We start from the raw sequence: 25,256 nt of genomic DNA, 5'->3' as shown, positions 1-25,256 counted from the left end.
GCCGCGCACAATAAAAAACCGACCTTACCTGGTTACGTGTTTGCTTACATTTGGTACAATAAGGCAGACCTTTGTGGACGCTCTTCTTCTGTTGGCGGGACTGTGGTTCGCAGGCTGTTATCAAGATAATATTTGACCAAGCCCCATACACGTTATGTCGATGTTCTCTTAGAAGCTTCTTTCAAAGACCTCAGAAGAAGTAAATAGTTGCATCACATAAACACAAACTCGGTGTCGTAATTCAGGTATGAACGATAAAAATTACTTACGAACGTCAGCACATTCGCCATATTGTCCGCTACAACTTTTGGCGAAAATCGTACCTCGCTATATTTAACAATTCTGGATATATCTGATGTGGCCTGTCTTAGCTGCCTCACCCAGTATACAGCAGCATCATCCGCGAACAGCCTTACGGAGTTTCGGACGTTATCCGCTGGGCATGAATTAGGAGAAGAATGAGTGATCCAAAAGCTTCAGAGAATTTTTGAGCGAAGAAAACTGCAAATCTTACCTACAGTACATGTACACACCGCAAACATGCATACAGAGAGCCAGCTGACATCAAATATTTTACTGACAGAATTAAGTAATTATCCGATCCCGTCATGTGGTCTTTTGAGAACTTTTGTGCGCGCGCATATACACACACACACACACACACACACACACACACACACACACACACACACACACACAAACTTGTGATTTTTGTCAGGGTATTCTCGCGCTTATTGCATGTTTGGTGATGAAAAGCTCAGTGCGAGAGACGAGAGAACAAAATAAGATCTCAGCAGGTACCCCGGCTTAGACCAACTGGTGAGGGTCCGTGCAGTTATGTAAACCGTGCGCGCGGTGTGTCGCAGCTCGTAGCATGCGAATAATACACGGTTTGCGGCTTGCCTGTTTCAGAGCGTGCACGTAACTCGTGGCGCAGGCGGCGCGGGCATTCAGCACAGACTTTTCTTCGTTTTGCGCTGGCAGGCGGTAAATACCGGCGTGTAGCGGCATTGTCGGTTTCCCCGCTGGTAATTTGTTGAGCATTTACCAAGGGGCCGACAGGACCTGAACGTACAGATTTGTCTGTTCACTGTTGTTCCGCACAAATTCCTTTCCTCTATACAGAAAAGTGGCTATCTGAGAATATGTTTCTGAAGTGAACAGAGGTCAGAATTCTGTTAATTGAGCCAATCATCCGAAACCTGAAAATAAATTTGAGGTTGTGTCACGAGGGACGAGAGAGAGAAAGATAAGAAGCTAAAAACCCAGTTTATCAAAAATATCTACGCCTTTCGTTTTTTGTTGTACTTTCAATGACTTTTCCACTATTTTTAAAGTAAGAGATCCACCTTATGACGAGCTAGAATCGGACACTAAGTTTACTTAAAAAGTGTGCACGCAAGTCCTACCTTCCGAATGACAAGAAAAGACCAAACGGGAAGCTTGAAACGAATTTTCTATATTTTATGAGGCCCTTAACAGTGTCGATGAGGAGTGACTAAGAAATCAAATGTTTACAATTACGCACAGTTGCCAAGACAGGAATGAGAGGTTACATAAGACTGAAAAGGTAGGATTAAAATGAAAAGATAGCTCAAACATTTCAAATCAGTACAACGGATGGCTTGAGGGAATAAGATAGATAGCCATAAATAGAATACTGGGACCATTGCCGACAAAGGAGGTTTAAAAATGTATGAATGCTGCTAAGCGCCGTTACTAATAGCAAAACGACATTCTAGAAGCAATGTCGGCTATGTAACTTGTTAGTTGTACGGCCGATTGACGATTACATATATTATTTCTCATGTTAACATCCCTTTTTCTCAACAAATACTAATGTTACAGGGAGGAATGAACTATCATTAGCAAAGATTTTTAACCTCTGCCATTGTATACCGATTTTGCGTAGAAGTTGAGTTTACTAAACGAATATACTTTCGGAAACAACAAATATATTTATCAATGTCGCCTTTAATTGTGATTAACCTATTGCGACGGCCTGGAAGTATCATAAATTCATGATTATTATTTCACGTAATTCGGTTCATTTTTAAACACGTCTTCTCTTCATTCCCACAACTACTCTTATCCCAAGGACTACACTTATTCCAAATATTGTCATTATTTAAAACCACAAGAATTCAGAAGTTTCGCACGGGTCTCTTGGTTTTATTAAATTGTCGATTGGCTTAGTACGGGATACGTGTTGTGTGCTGTCGTATTAATTCAGCACTGGATTATCTGTTCCTGGCATTATAGAACAACTGATTTCGGAAATGCATGCCCGTTTGCCTACATGACACGTGTCCTTTTAAGCTGCTACAGCACCGATCAATATAAGTAACATTAAAAGTACTGTGATAAAAGAGATCTTGATATTAAACAACTTATTTTTTTAAATTTTATACATATTTTGCAGCTTCAAACGTGACTGAATTCAGTACACTGGAGGTATGAATTAAAAAAAGTCGTCAGTCACAACTTTTCGTGTTTTATTAAATACAAGATGCATTTCGGACTCTGTGGGTCCATCATCAGGTGTAATTTGTCCTAATACCTGTTTTACTTCTTCTCTTGAATGAGGTGAAATGCATATTCCTGTCACGAAAAGGTTTAATGTTAGGTTATGAATTTCGTAAGTCGAGCGCGGAAAATATGTGCAAAATAGGGGAAAAGATGAACAGTGTAAACTTACCACATAATCCAAGAAAAGCGTTTTTAACATTTTAGCACCAGCAAACATTCTTTTCTCCGTCGTTTTCGTACATGTAACTTCATAGAAGAGGCACATTTGCAGTCTCTCATTCACATTAACGTAGCATCGATTCTCCTCGTGACAATTCTTTTTTTCGCTTATTTGTTCAGTACATTATGTCTATGATGTTTCTATAAGTTCTTTGTTATGTTGCATTGTTCAAGACTCGAACTTCCGAAACAGGCTAACTGCTCTTGTTGTTCGTCTAAGAAGTAAAAGGAGCGATGTCTTCGCTCAGAAACATACCACGGTCGCAAGTTATGGCTCAAACACGCAATTTCGTGAGTACTTTCACTTAATGTGTGCTTGAGTGCTGCATGAAATATTACCAAGATATGGTAGCGTAAAAACTGTGAAATACAGCACAAATCCTCACAGAGTACTCTCAGCTACCCCGACAATGCCTGCACAATTTTTCTTGCCAGAGAGCTAAAGCGAGCAACTCTCGGGAGATAGGTGTTGCCGTCTACACGAGAGGACTGATACAAGATTTTGCCCCGCTCTCAGCGCTGCCGACGGGTTGACTCTCGGCGCTGTTTACACGGCACATTACTTGCAAAACTTCTCTGACAGTGAAAACCTGTCAAGTGTATACAGTAATTACCAATGCCAACCCCGTAGAGAAACGGTAATGATGATTGGTTTGTGGATCGCTCAACGGGAAACGGTAAAAGGCGGAGGAGGAGGAAGAAGAAGAAGAAGAAGAAGTAGTAGTGGAGGTGGAGGAGGCCGCGCTCGGCTTTTTTCCTCCACTGTATGATCCGATCTGTTAAATACCTACGCGCCTCTTCTGCAGGCGCCCAAAAGCTTACACCAGCCCATAGCCGAGAGTTATCCCCCGCCACCTGTTTACAGCTGAGGCTGGTGAGGGTAAGATTCGATACATCGTTGCGCTATCGATATATGTATACTTCAAAACTGTAAATTGTAATATTTGTCACGTCGTTGTTGTGTTCAGTCGGGAGAAAGGTTTGGTGCATCCTCTGCACGTCACTCTACCCTGTACAAGCCTCTTCATCTCTGCATAACTACTTCAGCCTACATCAGTTATAACGAAACAATCACAATCGCAAAATGTCATTAACTTGAAATGAGCGGTTTAGGCACATAGAGTAGGCCATCTTCAGATTGATTGTACTTTAAAGGTTATAGAAGTGCATGGCAATTAGGGAAGTCAGCCTTGCATAAATTTACAAAGATTAAGCTAAAACGCCATGATGTTTTACCCATTTGCTGGAGTTGGCGTTTAGCGTTCGAAAACCTTTTGTACTGGTGCACTTGTATTTAAACTTTATTTCAAGTTAAGCAATTTTATTAACGACCTGCACTACTTATTTAAACAGCAGGACTTGTATAATGATATACATAAAACTGTACTGTTAGTTTTAGACTCAATTTGCACGTCATAAATATTTTTATTTTAAGCAAGTTCCCATTGACTGCAGCTGACGTAATGCATCAAATTGGCGCGCTATTTAAGGCGTAGCAGCACAGTCAGTAGCGGCAGTTATCGTCTTGGCAATGCACAGCTGCTCAGCACGTCGCCAGCTCCAGCAAATGGGTAAAACATCACACCTTTTTGGTTTAATCTTAGGATATTTATACGAGACTGACTACCCTAATTACCATGCGCACTTTTATAATCTTTACAGTGCAAGCAATCTGAAGGTGGCCTACTGCTCGTGTCGAAACCGGTTAGTTCAAATGAATGATATTTTGCGATCGTGACTGTTTCTTCATAAGCAATTATCACAAGTAAGATAGCTGACACTGCCCACCATGTTGATGACGACCTACATGTATTTCAACCTGTTTACTGAATTTAAGCCGTGGCCTACCTACACATTTTTTATACCCCACACTTACTTACTTCTGGTATCAAATAGACAATTCTTTGATGGCTCTGGATGTGTCACATCAACATATCTTCTTTTGGTCAAGTTTGAAAAAGATTTGTCTTATATCGACTCACTTCTCAGAGAATAATTTACGTTCAAATTCAAATGGCTCTGAGCACTATGGGACTTAACATCTGAGGTCATCAGTCCCCTAGACTTAGAACTATTTAAACCTAACTAACTTGAGGACATCACACACATCCATGCCCGAGGCAGGATTCGAACCTGCGACCGTAGCAGCAGCGTGATTCCGGACTGAAGCGCCTAGAACCGCTCGGCCACCACGGCCGGCAATAATTTACGTGACCTTGGTATATTTTAAGTAGCCTTTTTTCTTGTAGAACAAAACAAATGAACATATATGAGCGTCCTTCAGACTCGGCTTTCTTTCCTCGGATGTTTAACATTTAAGATGTCTATTGTAGTAGTCTTAAACTCAATCAAATAATTATCACAATATTCATGTATTGTGTGATGTGATTGAGACATACCTGACCTGCATCCTTGATTACTTATATGTACGGCTTTTATGCTTCTGCAGTTTATTATAGAAGTGAAGCAACAGCTGGGTGATGTGATGACGAAACGCCATCCGTTTAGAAGTACATGAATCACAGATTTTCTCATTTTACAACCTGTAGTCTTATTTGCGCTTGAAACGAAGTCCGAAATCCATTGCTGTGCATTGCGATGCATTTCGTCGTATTTTATTGCAATATTACACGGTCGTACATCACCCGAATTAATGCTGTCAAACAGCGCACTCCTTTCCCACGTATAATTCCTCGAGCACAAAGGGCAACAAGAAAAAGCGCAGAGCCGGCTGTGGAAGGAGTTAGCCCATTTAGCTTAGTCCACGTCTGTAAATGGCAGCGCTACTCTCACATCGCGTGTGATCAGCTCCGCAGTAGATTACCAAGTTAATAACTGTTGCAGAACACGAGTTTAGTCGAGATTGCGCCGACAGTACCGTCAAAAAAGCTGAAGTCGATAACGATGGAGTGCAGCGCACTCCGCCAGTGGCCACGCATATATCAGGCAAACAGCTCATAGCTATCAGGTTTCCTGTATGCGGACAGGGCAGGGCAATGCAAACAGCGCACTTCGACGCGTCCAGTGATTGGGACGCAGTGTGACGGTAATGAGCGTGAAACGCACACACATGCACATGCACACGCACACACACACACACACGTTTCCAATGCCACAGGTCAATAACGTCCACAACAGGGGTAGTTACCTGTTGAGCCTCAGTTAATGGCAATCAGAGAATACAATGGCTGGTGGGACGTGAATTCACATGTTTTAATCCTAGTTCACGTAATATGGTCTTGCGTGATCTGGGACTTAATTGTTGTCCTGACTTACTTCCATGCTTCGTTTCTTCTCCGAATCTATTACAGGGCGTTTGCTCGTTTTCATCATTGTTTGCAAGTATATCTAACACGTTAATAAAGTACCGGTTGGCACGAAGAATTTCTTCGCTCGTAGATTTACAGTCAGTTAATAATATTATATGTTGCCAGAGGCATGGGACCATTAGCGAAATTACACTCATTATCAATTTGAGCGGCGTTATCTTTCACATAACTGGAAGAGTACCTCTCGACCGCGACAGTCGGGCAGGCGTTGGGCTTTTTGTGAACCACCCTGTCAATAGCGTCTACCTCGACTCAGATATCAAGGTCAGCCCGCCAATGCATAACAAGGAGAGACACCAGATGCTACCACGTACTGTTACAGCGTACAGACAGACCGCTACGCAACAGATCACTTCCTATTACTTCTAGACAACAGTTACAATAATATCAGTGCTAAACTGTGCAGTAGAAAGCCAATGCGCACAGGAGAGTCTCTGTTAGCAGCACGTAATTTCTGAGATTAATATGGGGAAAGGAACAGCACCATTCGAGGCTGGTACTATAAATAAAACATGTTTTTAAAGGAATCATTATTTTGCACGCGCGGCTCTACAGTGAACATTAATTCTTAACTGTGACCAACCGTTTCTGCGTTTGCACCATTTCCAAACGCTTTGAGGGATCAAACACAAACGAGATTAAATGCCATGTCGTCGTATCTGCCATCTTATGCGATATGGGATACATAAAATTCAGATACGTTGAATGCGACGTTATTCAATCTTCCGTACAGATGTACCGACACTAACATTTTTAAACTATACAATCATTGTAAAAAGAATGCACTGAAATTGATGAAGGGTAAGTCGCCCGTGCTTGTACACTAATTCTCAGTCAATCCTGTAAAAATATGGATCAGGAACTTCTGGGAAGTCATAGACATACTAAATTAAACTGAAGGCGACAGACAGAAAGCTGATGTATTAAATTCTGCATTCAAAAATGCAAACACGCGTGAGGATGCTACAACACTTTTTTTTATCGTCGCACACACTCACAAATGAGATGTGGAAGAACAGTAAAGACTACTGAAGCTGAACAAGACGCCACTGCCTGACGGAAATACTGTTAGATTTCTCTCGGAATCACACCTTTCTTCCTAGCTCATACCTGTTCAGAACTCTCCCGCTGTGAGGTGTTCCGCGTGAAGGAGGGCGGAGGAGTGCGAATCATTCCTGTTAATTCAGAGGATAAAACAACAGATGCATAGAAATAAAGACCACGACTGCTAGCGCCCACTATCGCAGAATTTTGGAGCCTGTTTTAAGCTCTAACATTATGATGATCCGGAAGGAAAATATCTACTGAAGGAACTAGTACGGTTCAGGAGGAAACCGTTGTGTTTTGAAACACTTGCCTTGTTCACACATAGGAAATAAAGGTGTAGGGATAGATGCTTTTCTAGATTCCCAGAACACTGTCCCACACTGTCGACGAATAACAGAGATAGGATACTAACTAACTTTACAGATAAGTGATTGGTTCAGAAACAACCAAATCTAGTAATGGAATCCAATGTCATATAGTACGGCTAACGTTCAACATAAATAAAACTAAACTCAGGTGTTTCACAAGAAAGCGTAATAGAATCAAAACTTCTTAGTACGTACAAAAGATGTCAGATTGCACCAGCAGTACATTCAGATGTATCATTGGTGGTATCGGTGTTCCCTGCAGGAAAGAATACGATTTTAAGGAAACCAAGAAAGACTTGTGCAGCACTTTCAGTTGGTGTACTGAAAGTAATCTCTTCTTAAACGAGGGAAAATGTAAGATAACGTGATAACTAAAACAAGAACGCTGTAGTGTGTGGTTACAAGATATAAACACTGAGCTGAATACGTTAGTTACATCATTTGAACGATTCTTCTACCTAATTGATGTGGAAGTAGTCAGTTTACAAGATATATAGACATCATTAGTGTTAAAATTAATGAACACATTTTTCAGTTCTAATCATGCAACTACACTTACAAACTAGGATATTTTCACAGGCTACCAATTTTTAAACATAAATTCGTCCATGGAATAGAGGAAGTTATTCTGAAGAAATAATTTTAGCTAAGATTTAAAACTTGCTTTGGTACCTGCCAGACATTTTATTTTATTGAGCAAATGATCGAAAATTTTTTGTTGCTGTATACTGAACTCCTTTCTGAGTCACTGACATTTTAGTAATGGGTAATAAAGGTAATTTTTTCCTCTAGTGTCGTAGATACGGATATCACTGATTTTCCCAAATTATGATGGATGATTTTTGAAGAGAAGTTTCTGGAATTTCCCGAATCGTTTATATGTCTGGGGTAATGTTAGGAAACGGCACAAAATGAGACGAACACGTGAAGTCAGTAGTAGAGATGGAAAGTGGAAGACTAGGATTTCTTGGGAAAGTTCAGTGAAAATGCGATGCACTGTAAAGAAAACCGTTTAGCAGATTCTAGTGCCACCAGTTCTATGGTATAGGTCTAATGTTTACGGACCCTATTACGTAGCACGCAGTAGGCATCGAATTCAGGAATGCACTGGTAGAATCGTAAAACATTAGCACACCCTGTAGGAAAAGACAACGGTGACGCTCAGGAATCGTAGCTGGTAGTCAGAATGATGACGCTGTTCTTGTAAAGCGCTGTTGAGTAAACACAGAGAAACGGTGTTTAAAAAGGGCTGTAGAACAGATTTGGTGCCACCATTATACAGTATTTAACTAAATTCCGTTTACAGACGTTGAGGACTTTTAATGAGGAACTGGGCAGTTATGACTAGCACAGAGATTAATGTCTGGAAACGTACGGCTTTCCCGCTACACGCAAAATAGCACGACACACATTCAAACAGCCCGCATTTTCGGCGCCGCTGACTGAGGTATTAAGTAGACATTCACCGATCACCTGATATTCCATGCCCACTGCAGGGTTATTTACGTGCGATTCAGTTGAGTTTGTCATTTACACAAAGATGACTGTACCGGCTATACTGCTTGGGGGTCTTTGTTCATACTGTACTACAGTGCAGTAGTAATCGTTCACTACAATCCAGAATGCAAGCTATACGTACATTTCCGTTTTAGTATGATGCTGTTGATCATGGTGAACTACACGTTTGCGGAATACGCCGACATGATATTACTGAACGGCGAAGCTCGGTGTAGTGGGAGGGCTGCTCTTGACTGGTATGCGAGCGTTTTCCACACCGCCAGACACCTTGGCGCTCCCTCTTCGCTACGGTGCACCTCCGGACCACTGGAGACGGGCACATTCGCCACCGGCAGGGCCGACTGTGGTGGTCCATAGCGGCGCCGCACACCCGCTTTTGAAAAGGCTGTACTCCATGCCATGGAAGAGGATGCGACGACGAGTATCAGAAACATAGCAGGTACACTGAATGTGGACCACCGAAATGTCCGGCGTGATCTGCTTGAGCAGCTGTTACAGAAAGTAAAAGCAATGCAGTCACAGAATTTTGCGAGGCGAGCCCCAATTCAGCACGTGGTTCTTACAACGTTGCGTTGACGAGCCCTGCTTCGGCGGAGACTTTTCACGGACGAAGACAAGTACAGCACAGAAGATGTTCCAAATTCCCACAGCAGTCATTTGTGGGCTGAAGAAAACCTGCAAACTACGCATCCCCATGGGTTTCGGGAACGATAAGGTCTGAACATTTGGGAAGGGTTCCTAGACGGACGTGTGTGGGCCGTATCTTGTTCGGCGTACTTACGATTCCTTGACGGCGTATTGCATGGGCTCCTGGAAGACGTGCGACTGCATGAGAGTCGAAACATGTGGTTCGAGAATGATGGCGCAAAACCTCAATTCTCACGTGCGGCCTGATATCAGCTGGACTAATGGTTTGGCCAGAATAGGTCATGATGGCCCAACTGCCTGGCTTGCGTGTTCTCCAGACATGAACCCGCTATACTACTACCTGTGGGGTCACACGAAACCCTTGATTTACAAGACCCCTGTAGCATCCGATGAAGACCTACTGGCGCGGGTTATGGCTGCGGCGGATGCTACAGCATAAGGGATTGGTGTACCGGAATATGGTACAGAGGTACCGTATATCTGTTGACGTCTGTGATCATCACATCGAGCGCTACTTGTAAGTGGACCCAAACGACAAGCAGCACGTATTAGAGAGCAGCAAGTGATGTATTTTGCGCGTGTCGGTAAAACGGTACGTTACTAGACAAGAATGCTTATATTAAACTTAACCGTATTGATCTTCTCTACAAGTCCTCAAAGTCCGTCAACAGAACTTACACCAAGTTGTAAAACGATTCATCCAGTTTTAGAAGACTACATTTTCTAGATGAATGAAGGCGAATTTTAACTTACGGAAAGAACTACAAAATTTTTATTTTCAAAAGAACCAACAGAATATGTTATGCATGTACGCAGAACCTTGGGGTGCCTTTCACAGTTGCATTTAGGATCAAAATTTTCATTCACTTTTGGCCAAAGTCTTCAATTTGCTCCCCATCTGACGCTCGACAATATCTAGACTATAGTCAAACTGGTTCCGTCTTCCGCGCTCGTGTCTGAAGTTCCTGCGTCTACTGCGTTGCTTTTCGGCGTTACGGCTAACGTGGAGTTGTGGAAGCGCATATATGGAGTTTTTCACAAACACCCACCGAAAAGCACACATTGAGAGATGAGGTGACCTTGGAGGTCCATGCTGCAGTGCGAGATGTGTACGCTCCTTACGGCTGATCCACCGTTTAACCAGAGCAGGGCGTCCTGTGCTGCACTGCACTCGCGATAAAAACCAAGCCACACAATTCTAGCTGTAGATCGAAGTGAATCATACCTGTTGAAATGGAGGTCGCAAAACGCCTTTCATTGCTATGTCATCGCGCTGCCGACTCGACGCACAGTCGGTAATGAATAGGGCTGGACAAACGGTACTCGCGTCCGACCGAGCACGATACACTTTAACGAGCGCTGTCCCGGCAATCAGGTGGCGTTTGACTCACGCGTCGCGAGAGAAAGCGGTCCGAGAATTTACGAACCAGTCACAAAAATAAGGTCTGCTTGAAATCTGCCAGTTTCGTGTAAGACAGGGAGAAGCAGCAATAAATCCTAGCTCCATACAAACACTGATTGTATTTGAACAAATTTGCACTAATAGTTGTCATACGGTATTTATGGCTATATAAAAGTTCACGGTGATTTCAAGAAAATTCTAAGAGTCATATTCAAAAATATTAACCTGTCTCTGAACCCAATAAACCATTTTATTTGCTGAATAGACGACAACGATTTAGCAAGTGAGTGGGAGAAGAGCATGTCGATTGCAGTTCACACATACGAATAACGTGTAAAAAAGGTACCATCTTTGAATGAAGATGTTAAAACCGTAGAAAAATGTGAACTGAATGCCAAATACACGAAGTAAATCGTGTAAAACTGAGTGTACTTCCGATCGTGAGAATAAATGACAGCGGCAGCCAGAAGGGCTCGTCGTGGAGATAGTGCCGACATACGCCACTAGATCGAGGATTAGACTAAATTGCAATGAGTTACATTCTGTAAGAGAGTGCATCCGAGTTACAAGGTTATTTCTATTATTAAAATGCAGGATCATGATGAAGAAATCGTTTCGTGCTAAATATTTATTTATGAGCCAGCTAGTTTGATGGCGTTAGTCACATTTTCAGGACACTTGCATTTCACTTCATAACTTAGTTGAAGTGACAATCAGCAGACGAACCAGCATTCTTTGTCCAATTGCAATAAAAATGCTGAAGTGCCAAGAGGTCGGTATTACAACTGGGCAGAATATGTTGGGTAGTCTACTGGATATAGCTTGAAAATAGGTACGTATCCCTGAAGATGTGGCCCTAACGCCATAAATAAATATTTGTCATAGATCTGAAGTGGCGTGTTTCATCATGACACAATTTCACAGTTGTGGATGCCCAAGTACAAAATTGTCTGCAAAATCCATAATGAATTAATACTGCTAAGAGACCGTACGGCGATCGAAAGGTCGGGCTAAGCACGAAATTTCTCGAACTGTGACGTCAACTGCTCGAGCCATTCGAGCCGTGCACAAGCATAGCACTACAGTCCGATTCGCGAACGATGGTGGTTAGCACAGGTTTAGGCACGGACGAGGGTTGCATGTTGCCGGTTCCAAGTGACAGTTCCGGTACACGCATACATGTGCTCTGTGCCTGAAGAAAGCGCGTGTCCTGCAAATTTTGTGTCTCGCTTGCTCATGTAGAATTTGTCGCTTATTACCACCTGGAGCGAAAACAACTCGCAAGAAATGGAATAAGGATTCACTAAATAACTCGGACCGATCACGGTTAATGTTCGCATTGGCTTCAACAATCACAGCAGGGCGCTCAGAACACTGCTGACCCCATATTTGTAAAAATGAAGTGCTAACAAAATGTCAGTTTGGTTTTCCGAAAGGCTTTTCAACAGAAAATGCAGAAAATGCTTTCACTGATCAAATATTAAATGCAATGAATAACAAAACATCACCCATTGGGATATTTTGTGATCTCTCCAAGGCTTTTGATTGTGTGAATCATGAAATTCTTCTAGATAAGCTTAAGTATTGTGGTATGAGTGGGACAGTGCACAAATGGTTTAATTCATACTTAACTGGAAGAATGCAGAAGGTTGAAATTAACACTGAAATTAACAGTACAGATAGTCTACAAAAACCAGCAGAGTCCTCTAACTGGGAAGGTATCAAGAATGGTGTCCCACAGGGTTCAGTCTTGGGTCCCTTATTGTTAATATATATTAATGACTTGCCACTCTATATTCATGAAGATGCAAAGTTAGTTCTTTTTGATGATGATACAAGTATAGTAATTACACCCAAGAAGCAAGAATCAGCTGAGGAAATTGCAAATAATGTCTTTCATAAAATTATTGAGTGGTTCTCTGCAAATGAACTCACTAAATTTTGAGAAAACACAGTTTATACAATTGTGTACAGTAAATGGCATAACACCATTGATAAATATAGACTATGAACTGAAGTCTGTTGCTAAGGTAGAGTACTCAAAATTTCTGGGTGTGTGCACTGATGAGAAATTGAATTGGAAGAAACACATCGATGATCTGCTGAAACAGTTAGGTTCAGCTACTTATGCTATTAGGGTTATTGCAAATTTTGGTGATAAACATATCAGTAAATTGGCCTACTATGTCTATTTTCATTCACTGCTTGCATATGGCATCATATTTTGGGGCAATTCGTCATTAAGAGAGAAAGTAATCATTGCACAAAAGCGCGTAATCAGAATAATAGCCGGAGCCCACTCAAGATCACCTTGCAGACATTTATTTAAGGAACTCGGGATATTCACAGTACCTTCGCAATGCGTATATTCACTTATGAAATTTGTCATTAATAACCCATCCCAATTCAAAAATAACAGCGAAGTGTACAGCTACAACACTAGAAGAAATGATGATATTCACTACTCAGGATTAAATCTCACTTTGGCACAGAAAGGAGTGAATTATGCTGCCACAAAAATCTTTGGTCATTTGCCAAATAGTATTAAAAGTCTGACAGATAGCCAACCAACATTTGAAAGCAAATTAGAAGAATTTCTGGATGACAACTCCTCCTATTCAATAGATGAATTCTTAGATATGAAGTAGTAACCTTAAAAAAATTAATTAATTAATAATTTTGTGTAAATAAAACTTATGTTAAAGTGACACGTTCCACATCATTACGACATGTCGTATTCATGATCTATGGAACAAAGATTAATGCATGTATGTATGCACTGGCTGCCGGAGTACAAGCTTAAGCTCGATTCCAGTTACAGTAAAGAAAAAACGAGAGAGGGAGGAATGGAAGGAGCTAGTTGCACCAGGGAGATGTGTAGCTGCAACCACTTGATCCGGGAACTTATAGCTGGAGCAAACAAACTTTCAGTTTCTATGCGACAGTTACAATTTATCCCAGGTTTATACTTTCATTCAGGTCGGGCGACTCTTTTTGAAAGACCCTGTGTTACTGCAAGCACGAATCCAGCGCAGGTGATACGGTAACGACACGTACCTGTGGCGACGCAGGAGCACTCATCCGCACTCGCAGTCAGCTGGGCCCAGTTCGAGGCGACTGTTTACGCGGCCGCAGACAGCGCAGGTGGCCGCCCCCGCAATGCTATCAGGCGCGGCCCGCTTCCCAGCCACTGAGCCAACGCCTCACCTCAGTTCAGCTCACCTCACCTCCCACCGCTGTTACAACACGCGGGGCGCCCGACCCCCACTAGCCTTGACGCAGTTCGCATTCACACGGCTCACGTGCGACGCACGCTGCGAGCGAGAGTCGCAGCCAGCCGAGCATCCTTTTGTTCTCGTCTTACCGCTGCACGCGGCTGCGGGCTTCTTAAGAAGCCACGATATCCAGGAACGCATTCTGAAGGCAACACTCGTGCTGAAACCAGAGCACTCCCTCTTCATAACGGAGCCTAGTACTCCCCATTACATTATTAGAAACCATCTACATGTAACTGTACATACAAAGCGCGAATCATAAAATTTTCTCAGCGAACTGAGTAGGCTGTTCAGATTGATGGAGCTTCTTCACCGCCTCAGCTCCATTCCTAATATTCGGTTCTCGTTGGATATGGAAAAATATTGTTGTCTGCCTTTCTTGGCTATCTTGGTTAGACGAAAGAATGATGTCTCTCTGGGGCATTCAGTTTATCGCAAGCCTAGTCATATTGATTTGAATTTGCAAGCGTCAAGCTGACATGACCCATCCCAAACTATGAGTGTCTTACAACAATCGTACACACAGATGACACTGTCTCGGATCTAGGTAGTTTCTCCTAAAGAGCTCGTCCACCTCAACACAATGTTCAGAAAAAAATGAATTTTCCACACAGCTGATAAACAGAGCACTGTCCGTAACAACAAGAATCAAGAAGTGGATAAAGAGGAGAAAAAAAATGTTCAACTGTGTGTGAAATCTTATGAGACTTAACTGCTAAGGTCACCAGTCCCTAAGCTTACACACTACTTAACCTAAATTATCCTAAGGATAAACACACACACCCATGCCCGAGGGTGGACTCGAACCTCCGCCGGGACCAGCCGCACAATCCATGACTGCAGTGCGTAAGACCGCTCGGCTAATCCCGGGCGGCAAAGAGGAGAACAGGCCGGAAAAATCTTTAGCGGTTCGTCCTTTTGTGGGGAACATTCCATTTAAAACAGGAAGAATCCTCCCTAAATTTCAGTGACTGTCATTTTCCATCCGTCTAAGATTACAGACCTTTTGGGATCAGTGAGGGACGACTCTTTATTGTGGAAGGCCTATATTTACAAAATACCTTGTCAATTTAATTGTTGTGGTCTTGTGTCCGAAGACTGGTTTGGTGCAGCTCTCCATGCTACTCCATCCTTTGCAAGCTTGTTCCTTTCCGAATAACTACTGCAATCTACGTCCTTCTGAATCTGCTTACTGTTTTCCATTGTGCATCCAATGCAGTATGAGAGAACTATGATTTTTTTTTTTTGGGGGGGGGGGGCGTGGGGACTCCATTGTTATAGAGTTGGATTGTTTGGGGGAGGAGATCAGACAGCGAGGTCATCGGTCTCATTGGATTAAGGAAGGACGGGAAAGGGTCGTGCCCTTTCAAAGGAACCATCTCGGCATTTGCCTGGAGCGATTTAGGGAAATCGCGGAAAACCTAAATCAGGATGGCCGGACGCGGGATTGAACCGTCGTCCTCGCGAATCCGTGGAATCCGTGGAAATACGCCTGGTGGAAAATCTGATGAACCGCGACAGCGGCTACCAGTTGGACAGTCCATGGAACTCCATCTCCTCGATTTGTTCTCATCAGAGACGAAAGAGTGCGCTAACGGCCGCGGCGAACAGCAACACAGAGGAGAACAGCTGAGTTCCGCGGTTCCATCAGGGATTTCGCTGTCTTCGCGAAGTGTGGGCCGTCTGTCAACCTGATTTTGACGACTGCGTTTTATACTTGCAGCGCGCTGTATACTGCTGAACTGAGCTCGTCTTCATCAGTCTACGATGGCTCACCAGAAAATGACTGCAGCTGCCTAGCTGAAATATCGTGTGATGTACTCGCATTAAACGACTTGCTGCAAGCCCTCACTTTCTTTGAATATATACACATACGGGGTATTCCAAAAAGAAGGCCCGGACATTGAACAAGCGCTAACAGAAAATCTGTTCGATATAATGAAACGATTTAAATGCCAAGTTCTTCCATTTGTACCTTAATAAGTTTCGATGTTGGCTCCATCTGTTGTTCTGCAGCCATCAAAATGATATTCTGTTGCATGCCATGTGTTTTGCAGCATCTCTGGTGTAACAGTCGCGACGGCTGTCGAAATTCTCTCCTGCAGATGCCTCAAATTTCAAAGTTTCTTCTGCCTAGAAAATGTTCTTTACTTATCCCCACAAAAAGACGTCTAAAGAGGTAAGATCAGGACTTCTGGCTGCCTAGGGATAAGGCGCATCGCTGCCTACCCAACCATTTGGGAATTTGTTGTTTAGTATGTTGCGCACTTCGACATGGTGATGAGGCGGGGCGCTATCTTCTATGAAAATGGTACACTGTTTGTTCTTGAATTTCTGCCATTTGGGGAAAAATAAACAGTTGAAGCATACACACCCAACTCGTCAGTATATCTGGGGCATTTTTGGTATGCGTAGAGCTTATGTGTAAGATAGACGGTACACTGAATTAAAATATGTTTTCCAGTATTACATAGGAAACACTTCCTAACGTCAATTATTTAGTCAAAAACCAGCTTTCGGCCTCTTACGCGGTCTTCAGGTGACAGCCAGATATCAGCAACACAGATAAAACGATGTAAGAATTAAACAGATGTTATTTGCACAAAGATAACAAAAATGACGTAGTGTGTTTACATATATAAACATTACTTTTTGTCACATACAAATAATTATATTAACTACAAAAGGAAGATATGGGTGAGCTACAGATTACATTGGAAGGCCTAAGAAACAAAACTGACAAAAATCAGGAAACTCACAGACAAACAAACCAGACTGCAAACGAGAATCAAGAGACAGACAATAGGAAGGGTGATTTCCGATGAAGAAAGAAGGATGAGATCCGAGAGAATGAGGAAGTACTGGGCTGACAAGAAACTGAAAAATTCTTTGTATAAAGTTTGCTAGAGTGGTCGAATGAAGGCCATAAGAAGTAAATAATAATAATAAAGGGGACAACAAAGTACTTTTATGTAGAGACACACAGAACAAATGTAGTAGTAGTAGTAGTAGTAGTAGTAGCAGTAGTAGTAGCAGCAGCAGCAGCAGTTGACGAGGAAAAAGGGAACTGAGTGATTATTCAGTACTAAAGTCATATGTTTGTTGATTTCCAGTAGTGTTCTCTTTCTGCTTTTCTCAATAGAATGCAAAAGTTCAGAGTCTGCATCATATGAATGGTTTTCTGTTAGAAGATCATCGGCAAACGTATCTTTTTTCGTTAATCTCCAGCCCTTCTTATGTTCAGTGTTCAGGTAACTTTAGTGCCATAGTTATGTCTGTCTGACCGATACATAATTTTCCACGCTCTGTAAACGACAGGAATTACATTTGCTCGAAGCGAACAAAAGACTGTTACGGCTGAGAGTGAGGGAGGGAGGGGAAAGAGAGAGAGATAAGCTGTTTGTTGTTGTGCTTGCAGACTTTGCCAACATGACCACCAATAAATATGTTTAGTAAATTTCTTATACCCGATACAGTAAACAAGTGACTGGTACGACCTTCAGTTTCACGTGCCCTGCACAGTAACCTTGTACATAAACAAAGACGTTTCACATTACCGAAGAGGAGCGCGTCCTGTATCTCGTCTTAATTAAAATGAGTATCCTGCATCCGCCGTGCAGCCTTGCAATTACGAGCGAAACACGCTGATGAGCAGCGTGCGTCCTTCTCTCGGCTCACGTGCCGTCTAGGAACGGTCTTCAACAGAGGCGCAGGTAGCTCGAGAAGAAAGTGCTTGGTCGGATCTGAACCAGGCGCTTCGAAACGATTGACGGGAATCTTCCCACGGTATTGCGCAAGGACGTACAATGAATTCCTTCAATTATAAAAGAGTTTCCATTCATTGCCAAACATTCCATATGTCACCCACATAACTTTTTATGATCTGTTTCAAGCATGGATAAAATATCTTTGTTTCTTATTGTAATGCAAGGAACAACAAACACATGGCACGTTTTCTGCACATTAGTACACAAGATGTACGTTATATTCTATCATGACTGTATGTCCTAATAATACACATATGTATTGGCTTCATTTCTCAGAGGATTAACAAGAAGTTTCTGAAGTCTGTAGTTGATTCAAATGACTCTAAGCACTATGGGACTTAACATCTGAGGTCATCAGTCCCCTAGAATTTAGAACTACTTAAACTTAACTAACCTAAAACATCACACACATCCATGCCCGAGGCAGGATTCGAACCTGCGACCGTAGCAGCCGTGCGGTTCTGTATTTTACAGCATGTTTTGTCGAACTGTTGCTTGACTGACGGCAGTATTTCACAAGACAGCGAAATTTGTGAACAACTACTTGGTAGCAAATAGAAATAATTACTTTATATTTTTCAGCCACCAAACACAGGCTTATGTCACATATAATTCGTCAGATATCCTTCCACATACAATGGCAACCAAAACAATTAAGCCATTATTAACAGTACAAAGAAGATCATTTTTATATGTTTTATGTTATTGTGTGTCGTATAGCGATTAGACATCAGACTGGCGTACAGACGATTTCAGTTTGCTTCCCCAGGAAGGCAAGATTTCTGAGACTAAACACTCTCCATGCATCCCCTTCTTACTGGGATAGCTTAATTTCATCACACAGTCAATCGGCACCTTGATTGCACTTTATTACAGCTTATAAGTAACGCCTGGTGTTTACTGATATGTAATCTATCTTTCCTTATGAGCTACGCACTATTCACAAGTACTTGCAACCGCCCTATCTTTACACTACCTTTTTCCCGAATATAGAACAGGCCCAACGTTTATTTTGGTATATCTAGTTTCGTTGCTGTAACAAAATACGAATGCTATTCGGAAAATGAGGTCCGATCCGCCGCGAAATGGAAACCACAGTGGAAATAAAAAAGGTTTTATTTCCAACACTTTGATACACCTTCCAGCTATTTCTCCACATAGTCGGCGCTCCGACTTAAGACATCTGTTGTGTTGTACTAACTTTCCAACACCCTCGTCATAGAAGGCAGCCGTCTGTGCTTTCCGCCATTTCTCTACGCTGGTCTGCAGTTCTTTTTCTGAGACAAAATGTTGTCTTCATAGCCAACGGTTCATATGAGCAGAGGGAACAAGTTCGGCCTGTATAGTGGGTAATCAAACACCTCCCATCGAAAACAATGCCACTGCAGTGCGCGGCTGAGAATAGTCGTGAAGAAGAAAATGCATGATAGGTAAGTTATGTGGGGTTGCATGAAATCAGGCAAAATCTTGCAGCGGGCACCCACACTTGGTGGGAGACACTACTGTTCCAGGCATCTTTACGTGATCGCTGTGTGCTCAGAACTGAAAACAGCGGCGTGACGGGATCGACAGGCATAGTAGAGACACTACCCAACGCAACAGTGCAACTATCGTTTCCATTTCTCGACCTATCGGACGTTAATTTCCATATAGCCCTCGCACATAAAGACCTGTCCCTGTAATGAATTATATAATGGCCTAATATTCTTCATCTCTTATTTTTATACTAACAGCTCCGTCATTGTCTGCTATAATTCGGTCTATGGTCGACAATCTACATTCGGCATTTTCTCAGTGCTTTCCGCAATGAATAATGAAATAAACTTTCTTGTTTTCTTGTCAGTAATTATCTAATCGATGTAGAGTGTCTCTCATAGAGAATTATTTGCTCTCAGTCTATTTTAGACCATGGTCGCCTTTCTGTAAATAAGCCGAGTTGAAATAATTTATTTTGAAAGGAAATTTTAAGGAGTTATCTGTCATTAATTTTGAGGTAATGACACACACAAGAACTATATTAATCCATCTTTGCTCAACCACAACAACTCACTAGGTAACTACGGAAATACTTTACAATGTGCCTAGACCGTGACCTAGCTGTAATGTAGGTGGTCTGAATCCAAAAACCCCACACACTCTAAATTGGCCATCACGTAACACTTTACGTCCTACGTGCTTTTTAGTCTTCATCTACAAATTCCAAATTAGGGACAGTGCAGTTTAAGCACATCCAGCACACGTAAGATTGTACTTATCATTAAATGTTCCACCTACATTCCAGCAGAAGCGGTAAATCCGGGTTCGAGTTCCAGTCCAGCACAAAAATTTTTGCCATTGCATTTCCACAGTGCCCTGTACGACTCGAAGTCGCTAGTTTCCTACTCGCACTTTACTTCCCATTACTCTAGTTCGTACACAAAGCTAAAAAAACCTGTGTGTTTTCTTTGAATTGTGAAGTCTATCATAATCTGTTCAAAGAAGATAAATTTGCTTTTGGAAATGATTTCTAAAAATGTCTAAAAGGCATGAACTCTGTGCATTGTACACAAAGGTTATAATGACTTAAGGCGTGGGAACTTTATGTAATTGTGTTTTAACTTTAATAGTGTACTAAACGAAAGATGATGTATTTACTTTCATAACTTTTCATTAAGTATTCAAGTAAGGCACTAGATATATATTTGTAGTAAAGGAGTTTTGCTACTTGGGGAGCAAGTAGGTCGAAGTAGGGAGGATATAAAATGTAGACTGGCAATGGCAAGGAAAGCGTTTCTGAAGAAGAGGAATTTGTTAACATCGAGTATAGATTTAAGTGTCAGGAAGTCATTTCTGAAAGTATTTGTATGGAGTGTAGCCATGTATAGAAGTGAAACATGGACGATAAATAGTTTGGACAAGAAGAGAATAGAAGCTTTCGAAATGTGGTGCTACAGAAGAATGCTGAAGATTAGATGGGTAGACCACATATCCAATGATGAAGTATTGAACAGAATTGGGGAGAAGAGGAGTATGTGGCACAACTTGACAAAAAGAAGGGACCGGTTAGTAGGACATATTCTGAGGCATCAAGGGATCACAAATTTAGCATTGGAGGGCAGCGTGGAGGGTAAAAATCGTAGACGGAGACCAAGAGATGAATACACTAAGCAGAGTCAGAAGGATGTGGGTTGCAGTAAGTACTGGGAGATGAAGAAGCTTGCATAGGATAGGGTAACATGGAGAGCTGCATCAAACCAGTCTCAGGACTGAAGACCACAACAACAACAACAACAACAACAACAACATATATTTGTTGCTAAATTTTGTAAAGCTACAATAGTTTAAACTTCAAATGATGGTTGGTTGACTTAGGGGAGAGAACCTAACAGCGAGGTCATCGGTCCCATCGGATGAGGGAGGGATAGGGAAGGAAATCGGCCGTGCCCTTCCAAAGGAGCCATTCTGGTATTTGCCTGAAGAGATTTAGGCAAATCACGGAAAACCTAAATCAGGATGGTCGGACACGGGTTTGAACCGTCATCCTCCCGAATGTGAGTCCAGTGTGCTAACCATTGCGCCACCTCACTCGGTTTCAAATTTTGTCTCACTATGTTTTATGTGATACTAACTGAACCTCAGGAACAGACTGATCCATACTATAACTTGGATAGTACTGGCAGTTCAATGATCACTATACGAATCTAACCGAGCGTTTTCGCAGACTGTAAATTGTATGAGCTATATTTACTACTTGCTTTCTTAAAATAGTACTGTAGATCTTTAACTACTGTCTAATAAGACTTCTGTACATACTAACACCCTAAACAGCTAATGTATTTTCATATTTCTGTTAAACTGTGCAGTAATTTAGCTCACATACATTACCATTAACTATGTTTATTTACTTGTATTGTGTGAACGTTAAAATAACAGAAACAATTTTCAGACCCTAGTATGCAGGGTAAATGCGTAAGAGCTAATAACAAGTTAATTATCTGGACTTAACAAGGAACTTGGCTCTGTATTTTATTAATTTGTGTAGCTGAAGGCCCTAGTATGTGGAGCTTTCCTGTACTTTGTAAAGAACATCTACTCACTTCGTTCATTTGAGTTAACAGGTTGCTTTCATGAACGGAAAATACTAAACAGTTATATCCAGTTATTATTGAAACACAGTTTCATCAGAGACAAAAATCATGCCTATCATGCCTTTTCATGTGCGTGGTTGAATATTTTAGAGCTCTTATATTAAGTATTTTATTTAGTAGCTAAGTGTGCTTTTCTTCACGTGATAAGATAAGCTCATTCTTCTTGCTACAGAAATACCGAGCTTTTGAACTCCTACATTACACGAACTAAAATGTTAATTAGGTTGACAAACTATATTTAGAGTAAAAAAACCCATTCCTTATAATCTGCTCTATTTTTCTTCTGACCTCAATCCATTAGCAAGGCACACACTTATCACGATACACAACATTCTCCTTTGCACACGTAAATAACGCTTAATCCACACCATAATTACATGTAGCACTACTCAGTAGTTTACTGAGTCCTTGTGTAACACTTTTAATAAAATCAGACTGAACTTCGCTCACAGTCCTGCATTTCAAGTACGACCACTTGCAGTAGTTGTAAAGCAATTTTCGCCATATTACTACCTTATCTTATTCTTTCTTTTATAACCCGCGGCGGGCGCATACACTTTTGGCGCGCTTCACGTCATCAGTAACTCACGTCATAGATATTATACCATCGATACTATTTGGGTGAAACTTTACGTCAGTTTTTTTTCAATTTATGTTCAACATCATTAAACAAATGAACCCAATAAATTTGTTGCATAGAACATTTGCAAAACTACATTAATGTCTACATAGCCAAATACAAACAAAATAATTTCAAAGAAATTATAAAAAAAGTTTTCAAGGTATGTTACGGTATTTTAGGTAATGGATTCGTATTTATCCGTTACATACTAAATATCCGGAATATTCTAGCTACAGAAAGGCAAATTTAGTTTTCCATTATTCGTCGTATAGGTATCATACTGTACTCAATTTTTCAAGGATGAAGGATCAGAGGACATTTCAACCGTTTTAAAGTTTCTCAGGTCGACTGATGGTGATCTGACTGTAAAGTGGAATCCCGCAAGAACAACCATAACTATACCAAGCCCGGACAGACCTCATGTCATAACGGTCAGGGACCGTCGAGTATTGCATTGGGAAGCTGTAAGAAATACCACGAAATCAGCAGAAGGAATCAATCGTGAATTCCGAAGTGCTATCAGCTGCCCAGCTAGCATAATGACTGTGCGTTGCAGTTAAAAACAGTGAGGTACAATGGTAGTGCGGAGCCTCTTAAACCACAATGCAAAAGCGAAGTTTGAGGTAGTGTAAAGGGTGTCGCCACTGGACAATAGATAACCAGCAATGATTGATTTGGAATGAGGAATCACGCAATACCCCGCAGTAATTCAATGGAATGCTTGGAGAACGATTCCTGCCATCATGTACCAGCAGTGAAGTACGGAGAAGGCGGTGTTATGACGTGCGAGTATGTTTCGTGGTTAGGCCGTGGTCCCATTACAGTGCTTCAGAAAACACTACATGCGGAAGAATACGAATGTGATGTACAGCATTCGGACACGATAATTGATTATAGCAGCATGAAAGTGCGCTCTGTCGAAGTAGTATCTTTGAGGCAATGGTTTGTGGACAGTAACACACTTAAAAGGTTTGGCCTAGCCAGAGCCTCGGCCGGAACCCTATGGAACACCTTCGGGATGAGTCGGAACGACTTCGCCTCTGACAGCAACGTCCAACATCATTACTTTCTCTGATTTCCGCTCTTGAGGAAGATGGGCTGTCATATCTCCACAGCACCTCACTGAAAATGTTTCCAGCTGAATTAGTGGTACAAAAGTAGGGAAATGTTAAAGCCCAATACTAGTGGAAAAAGTGTGCAGCAATACCGAATTTTCATGTGACCAAAAATAACCATTCACCAAGGCAGATATGCAATTTTCAGAAGTCACTGTGGTAATATTGATTATGAAGGACGAAGTAAAATAATTAATAATGTGAAAAACTATGTGAAATTACTGTATTAATAATTAAAAGTACGGTACTATCATAAATATATAAATATATACATAGCAGAAACTGCTGAAAATGGCAATTTGATTTTTCGAGGCTCTTTGTCTCGTGCATTTCTCGAATAAATGGAAGTTAAAGTTAGATTCAAGTTTTATTTGTTGAAACGATGTGGACCCCTTCATCCTCATCGAAAGTAAGTATTCGAGTTTTTACATTGTAGAATTGCAACTGTTATACATATGGTGCCGTGATATTGGTGTGTTGGTGTTTAGTCCGAAGATCTGTTTGACGCAGCTCTCCATCTCCACATAACTTCTGCGGCCTACTTCCATTTGAACCTCTTTACTGGATTCATCTATTGGTTTCCCTCTGCAATTTTAACCCCCCCCCCCCCCCCACACACACACACTCCCCTCCCCTCCAATACTAAACTGACGATTCCCTGATGCCGCAGAACGTGTCCTATCAACCGATCCCTTCTTTTAGTTAAGTTATGCCTTAAAATTCTTTCCAGTACCACCTAATTAGCTACGCGATTTACTCATCTAATTTTCAGCATTCTTCTATAGCACATTAGAAAAGCTTCTATTCTCTCTTGGCAGAGCTGTTTATCGTCCACGTTTCGCTTCCGTTCAAGGCTGCAGCTAATACCTTTAGAAAAGACTTCGTAATACTTCAACTTATACCCGACGCTAGCAAATTTGCCGGTTTCCTTTCTTTGAAATCCTTTGTAAGGTAAGTCGTTGGGTCAGTGTTACACTTCGCGTTCCGCTATATTTCACCGGAAGCCAAACAGATCATCCCCTAAGTCGCTTTTTTTTCCTTCGTTCTTCTGCAAATAATTCTTGTCAGTATTTAGGAAGCACGACTTACTGAACTAAAGGTTCGGTAATATTCACACCTGTCAGTGACTGCCTTCTTCTAAACAGATATTATCACATTTTTCCTGAATTCTGAGTACATTTCACCTGTCCGTATGTCTCGGACCTGTTCCTCCATTACCCTTATTTGATTTTTTTAAACCTATATTCGCCCGACCAGAAGTCGTGTGTTTACTACTACCGTACTCCACTG

The 25,256-nt window shown here is 41.6% G+C and overlaps 1 protein-coding gene across 5 annotated transcripts in view; it reads right to left on the bottom strand.

Moving 5' to 3' along the window:
• Nucleotides 1-25,256, bottom strand: part of LOC124549186 (skin secretory protein xP2-like) — a 573,354-nt gene that overhangs the window by 384,653 nt on the left and 163,445 nt on the right. The window contains exon 1 of one of the 5 annotated variants that reach the window (XM_047125227.1): nucleotides 14,118-14,226. The exons of 3 other annotated variants lie outside the window; for them this stretch is intronic. The gene's annotated coding sequence lies outside the window, so the exon portion shown is untranslated. Of the gene's footprint in view, nucleotides 1-7,687; nucleotides 7,749-14,117; nucleotides 14,227-25,256 lie in introns of those variants that run through there. One more of the 5 variants, XM_047125226.1, reaches the window with a different exon arrangement.

Source organism: Schistocerca americana, chromosome 1 (assembly GCF_021461395.2).
Source record: "Schistocerca americana isolate TAMUIC-IGC-003095 chromosome 1, iqSchAmer2.1, whole genome shotgun sequence".
NCBI classification, from domain to species: domain Eukaryota; kingdom Metazoa; phylum Arthropoda; class Insecta; order Orthoptera; family Acrididae; genus Schistocerca; species Schistocerca americana.
The sequence above is the reverse complement of the archived record's forward strand: the minus strand, read 5'-3'. Positions and strand labels throughout refer to the sequence as shown.